Source organism: Trachypithecus francoisi, unplaced genomic scaffold (assembly GCF_009764315.1).
Source record: "Trachypithecus francoisi isolate TF-2019V2 unplaced genomic scaffold, Tfra_2.0 Lachesis_group4, whole genome shotgun sequence".
NCBI classification, from domain to species: Eukaryota; Metazoa; Chordata; class Mammalia; order Primates; family Cercopithecidae; genus Trachypithecus; species Trachypithecus francoisi.
In genome coordinates this window covers 98,938,819-98,945,388 of record NW_022681469.1, presented here as the reverse complement: position 1 = coordinate 98,945,388, position 6,570 = coordinate 98,938,819, and the positions used below count along the sequence as shown (strand labels likewise).

Genomic DNA, 6,570 nt, shown 5'->3' with positions numbered 1-6,570 from the left:
TGTCTATAGCCCCAGCTACTCAAGAGGTTGAGGTGGGAGGATCGCTTGAGCCTGGGAGGTGACAGTTGCAATGAGCCAAGATTGTGCCACTGTGCTTCAGCCTGAGTGACAGAGTGAGACCCTGTCTCAAAAAAACAAAAACAAAAATAAGATTAATCTATATTCACTTTTAAGTATTTGCTTTTTGAAAAAATTGATTGTATCTGAATACATTCATGCCTTTCATTTTTAAAAAAAGTAAAATTTATTTGCTTTCAGTTCCCAACCCATTTTCTATCATTATAAAAATACTACATTCTCATTATAAAATGTTTGGAAAGTACTGAAAAGTAAGTGTGAAGAACTAGAAAAAATTCACCCATGGCCTCCTCAAACTAGAAACTACTATTGTTATCATCATTTCTATTTGGTCTTTTTATTTTTATTATTTATTATTATTATTTGAGACGAAGTCTGGCCCTGTCGCCCAGACTGGAGTGCAGTGGCGTGATCTCGGCTCACTGCAAGCTTCGCCTCCCGGGTTCATGCCATTCTCCTGACAGCCTCCCGAGTAGCTGGCACTGCAGGTGCCCGCCACCACGCCTGGCTAATTTTTTGTATTTTTAGCAGAGACAGGGTTTCACCATGTTAGCCAGGATGGTCTTGATCTTCTGACCTTGTGATTCACCCGCCTTGGCCTCCCAAAGTGCTGGGATTACAGGTGTGAGCCACCTCACCTGGCTTAGTCTTTTTATTTTTAAATCCACTTTCCTCCCTCCATTCCTGTTTAGATCATAGAGCACATATAATTTTGTGTCCTGCCTTTTTCACTTAACATTTCATTGAAGCATTTTGGCTTGTCATTAAAAAATATTTGTATAAGCCAGGTATGGTGGCTTGTGCCTATAATCTCAGTACTTTGGGAGGCTGAGGTGGGAGGATTGCTTGAAGCCAGGAGTTCAAGAACAGCCTGGGCAACATAGCAAGACCTTGTCTCTACAAAAAAATTAAAAACAAAAAAATTTGCCAGGCATGGTGGCATGTGGCTATAGTCTTAGCTACTTGGGAGGCTGAGGCAGAAGGATCCTTTGAGCCCAGGAGGTAGAGGCTGCAGTGAGCTATGATCATGTCACTGCACTCCAGCATGAATGACAGAGCGAGACCCTTTCTCTTAAAAAAAGTTATATATGGCCGGGCGTGGTGGCTCAAGCCTGTAATCCCAGCACTTTGGGAGGCTGAGACAGGCGGATCATGAGGTCAGGAGATCGAGACCATCCTGGCTAACACGGTGAAACCCCGTCTCTACTAAAAAATACAAAAAAAAAACTAGCCAGGCGAGGTGGCAGGCGCCTGTAGTCCCAGCTACTCGGGAGGCTGAGGCAGGAGAATGGCGTGAACCTGGGAGGAGGAGCTTGCAGTGAGCTGAGATCCAGCCACTGCACTCTAGCCTGGGCGACAGAGCGAGACTCCATCTCAAAAAAAAAAAAAAGTTATATATATATGTTATATATATAACTTATATGTATATGTTATATATAACTTATATGTATATGTTATATATAAGATATATGTTATATATGTGTGTTATATATGTTATATAAGTTATATGTATATGTTATATATGTTATATGTATATGTTATATATAAGTTATATGTATGTTATATATAAGTTATATGTATATGTTATATATAAGTTATATGTATATGTTATATATATGTTATATGTATAAGTTATATGTATATGTTATATATAAGTTATATGTGTATGTTATATATATAAGTTATATGTATATGCTATATATAAGTTATATGTATGTGTTATATATAACAGTTATATGTGTATGTTATATATATAAGTTATATGTATGTGTTATATATAAGTTATATATACATGCATAATTTTTTTTTTGAAACGGAGTCTTCTCTGTTGCCCAGGCTGGAGTCTCACCATGTTGGCCAGGCTGTTCTGGAACTCCTGGCCTCAGGTGATCCACCCATCTCGGCCACCCAAAGTGCTGAGATTACAGGCATGAGCCACCACGTGGCCAATGCATACATAATTTTTAATAGCTGCAAAATACTTCATTCTTTGCATTACCATAATTTGCTTTAACATTCCTTTTGTTGGACTTTTAGATCATTTCTGGCATTTTGCTATTATTAACATCTTTGGCACATTTTTGGGAGTAGTCAGCATTTTGCGTCACTTTCCAAGGATAGACTTCCAGAAGTAGTAGTACTGGGTCAAAGGGTGAGATTATTCACAAGGCTTCTGATTCATATTAACCATATTGCTTTTGGCTGGGCACAGTGACGCACATCTGTAATCCTAGCACTTTGGGAGGTCAAGGGAGGTGAGTTGCTTGAGCTCAGGAGTTCGAGACCAGCCTGGGCAACACAGCAAGACCTCATCTCTACTTAAAAAATATACATATATATTGGCCGGCTGCAGTGATTCATGCCTGTCATCCCAGCACTTTGGGAGGCTGAGGCGAGTGGATCTTCTGGGGTGGGGAGTTCAATACTAGCCTAGCTAACATGGTAAAACCCCATCTCTACTGAAAATACAAAATGAGCTGGGTATGGTGGTCCATGCCTGTAACCCCAGCTACTCAGGATGCTGAGGCAGGAGAATGGCTTGAACCCGGTAGGTGGAGGTTGCAGTGAGCCAAGCTTGCACCATTGCACTTCAGCCTGGGCGACAGTGTGAGACTCTGTCTCAAAAAAAAAAAAAAAAAAAAGGCCGGGCGCGGTGGCTCAAGCCTGTAATCCCAGCACTTTGGGAGGCTGAGACGGGCGGATCACGAGGTCAGGAGATCGAGACCATCCTGGCTAACACGGTGAAACCCCGTCTCTACTAAAAATACAAAAAACTAGCCGGGCGAGGTGGCGGGCGCCTGTAGTCCCAGCTACTCGGGTGGCTGAGGCAGGAGAATGGCGTGAACCCGGGAGGCGGAGCTTGCAGTGAGCTGAGATCCGGCCACCGCACTCCAGCCTGGGCGACAGAGCAAGACTCCGTCTCAAAAAAAAAAAAAAAAAAAAAAAAAGCCAGGCATGGTGGCACACCCCTGTAGTCCCAGCTACTTCGGAAGCTGAAACAGGTGGATCACTTGTGCCCTGGAGGTCGAGACTGCTGTGAGCTGTGATCATGCCACTGCACCCCTGCCTTGGTGACAGAGCAAAACCCTGTCTCAAAACAAGCATATTGCTCTCCAAAAAGTGCTAATTTACTTTGCGAAATGAAGTGAATATAAGTGTCCAACTTATTGCACCCTGGCCAGCATTAAGAATTAAAATACACATAAATCTGTACTAATTTGAATTTTGGAGATAGTATTTTATCATTTTAAAATATTTTAGGACCAGGTGCGGTGGCTCAAGCCTCTAATCCCAGCACTTTGAGAGGCCGAGGCAAGTGGATCACTTGAGGTCAGGAGTTCGAGACCAGCCTCACCAACATGGTGAAACCCTGTCTCTACTAAAACTACAAAATTAGCTGGGTGTGGTGGCGCATGCCTGTAGTCTCAGCTACTTGGGAGGCTGAGGCAGGAGAATCGCTTGAACCCGGGAGGTGGAGGCTGCAGTGAGCCAAGATGGCACCAGTGTACTCCAGCCTGGGCAACAAAGCAAAACTCTGTGTCAAAAAAATATATGTATACACACATACAGACACACACACACACACACACACACACACACACACACACACACAGAGATCATTCTTTTCCTCTTTCTGTAGTGACCCATATACTTTATATTTGATTAAGTTCCCTACATAGAATCTAGCACATATGGGAAGAAAGTTAACAGATTTGGCATCTGAGGTCTTTGGATACAAATAATTTGTCTAACTGTGAGATATGTTGTTGGCTTGTAGTAATGGGGGTAATTTTGTAGCTAGAATAGAATTCTCACCTATGAGATTGCAAACGTTGCTAAATTGTATCAATTTACTATCTCTCTAGTTCTGTCTCTATGAAACAGAAATGGGAATATAGGGGTTTACAAACATAAAAATCATCTGAAATGGTACTACCAGGAAAATCTTGCATAAACTCCTACAATAAAGAAGCTAGCAAAAGAAAGCTTCATTGTGAAGTAAGGAACAAGGAGTTTTATTTAAATGGTTGAAAAACATTTCCATTCAATTTTAATGTCTTAAATGATATATCCTACTGTTAATAGCAGTAATCCCCCTGGTGAGTAACATTCTTGTTAACGTCATAATAGATCTCCATTCACTAATTTAACAGCTTGAAGGTACACTTTTCAGACAGTAGAACAGTAATTAATCTTTGCAGCAATATTTCTTCAATAGCTTCTGAGAAAGCAGGATTTTTTTTTTTTTTTCCTGAGGCAGAGTCTCACTCTGTCGCCCAGACTGGAGTGCAGTGGTGCGATCTCGGCCACTGCAACCTCCTCTCCCGGGTTCAAGCGATTCTCCTGCCTTAGACTCCCGAGAAGCTGGGACTACAGGTACGTGTCACCATGCCCAGCTAATTTTTTATTTATTTTTTGGTATTTTTAGTAGAGACGGGTTTCACCATGTTAGCCAGGATGGTCTTGATCTCCTGACCTCATGATCTGCCCACCTCGGCCTCCCAAAGTGCTGGGATTACAGGCGTGAGCCACCATGCCTGGCCTGGATTTTTTTTTTTTTTTTTTTTGAGACAGAGTTTCACTCTTTTTGCCCAGGCTGGAGTGCAATGGTGCGATCTCGGCTCACCGCAACCTCCGTCTCCCAGGTTCAAGCGATTCTCCTGCCTCAGCCTCCTGAGTAGCTAGGATTACAGGCATGTGCCACTACCCCAGCTAATTTTGTATTTTTAGTAGAGACAGGGTTTCTCCATCTTGGTCAGGCTGGTCTTGAACTCCCAACCTCAGGTGATCCACCCGCCTCAGCCTCCCAAAGTGCTGGGATTACAGGCGTGAGCCACCGTGTCCAGGGAAAGCAGGATTTTTAAAAAATTTACCATTACAGCTGGTGAATCTGTGGAATTATTTAGAATAAGTTAATTTAATTTAATTAATTTATTTTTGAAATGAGGTCTTGCCATGTTGCCCAGGCTGGTCTCAAACTCCTGGCTTCAGGCTATCCTTCCACCTCGGCCTCCCGAAGTGCTGGGATTATAGGCGTGAGGCACTGTGCCTGACTGATTTACTTATTTTTTTAGCAATGGGGCCTCACTGTCTTGCTCAGCTTGGACTCAAGTGATCTTCCTGCCTCAGCATCCTGAGTAGCTGGGAATGCAGGCACATACCACCATGCCTGGCCAAGAAGAAGTTTAACATTTATTTTATTTTATTTTATTTTTATTTATTTATTTATTTATTTTGAGACGGAGTCTCGCTCTGTCACCCAGGCTGGAGTGCAGTGGCCGGATCTCAGCTCACTGCAAGCTCCGCCTCCCGGGTTCACGCCATTCTCCTGCCTCAGCCTCCCAGGTAGCTGGAACTTACAGGCGCCGCCACCTCGCCCGGCTAGTTTTTTGTAGTTTTTAGTAGAGACGGGGTTTCACCGTGTTAGCCAGGATGGTCTCGATCTCCTGACCTCGCGATCCGCCCGTCTCGGCCTCCCAAAGTGCTAGGATTACAGGCTTGAGCCACCGCGCCCGGCCTTATTTTATTTTTATTATTATTTTTTTTTAGTCTTAGCATTTACTTTCCCCACCCCATACTCTTGGAACAGGCTTCAGTTTTACAGGAAATGGCACCGATGGAGAGAAGGCTGGCATTACCTTCATGAAAGGGCTGCAAGAGCTGCCTGGGAAGAAGGCGTGCCTTGGGGAACTGGAAAGATGCCGTCAGTGTGGGTGGGCAAGAGGACAGTCAGTCGTCCCGCTGCCAGCCCAGTAGCTTCCAGAGGCAGGTGCCCAGTGCTACTGGAGCCCCTCATAGGGGTAGGGGTAGGGACTGCACCTCCTCCACGCGCTTGTTGTAGGCCTCCTGGTACTCCTCGTGGGGCTTGACCATTATCACACAGGTGGGGCACTTGGAGCCTGCGGCTGCACCCAGGTCCGCCTTAGAGGGATAGAGACATAGGCCAGATTTCGGTCCTCACACATGACTGGGAGATGGCAGTATACCTCAATGGGCAGTGTTTCTCCTGCAAAAACTATGATCCCTTTTTCTCCTTTGTGGACAGTTTTCTGAACCTCTTTCACCCCGCGCCGAATCTGCTTCTGCTTCACGGCTTTTTTGATGCATTTGTAGAGCTTCCACGTGAGGCAGCGAGAAGCCAGGGGCTGTACCATGGGGTTCTGGTTGACCAGCAGCTCCTGGTAGCTGCGTTCCCCAGAGCACGCCTCCGCCTGAGCCTGGGGCCTGTCAAATCTACCTTTATTTTGGTCATGGCAGCGGCCGCGGAAACCTAGTCCCAAGGAGGCCAAAGAACTTTAACATTTCTATAAAGAAATTATTTTCGCTATAATTGTAAATTCTAACTTTGGCCCGTGGAAATTATATGTTTTTTACATGTCATCCTATGCCTCTCATTGGAAATTTGTCAAAATGTTGTTCTGATATTTAGCAAAGTTTTATTTATTTTTTTGAGATGGAGTTTCGCTCATGTGGCCCAGGCTGGAGTGCAAT

General features: G+C 44.2%; 1 pseudogene; it reads right to left on the bottom strand.

The window, feature by feature from the left end:
• Positions 1 to 5,800: 5,800 nt before the first annotated feature.
• Positions 5,801 to 6,331, bottom strand: LOC117072498 (annotated as a pseudogene).
• Between the last annotated feature and the right edge of the window lie 239 nt (positions 6,332 to 6,570).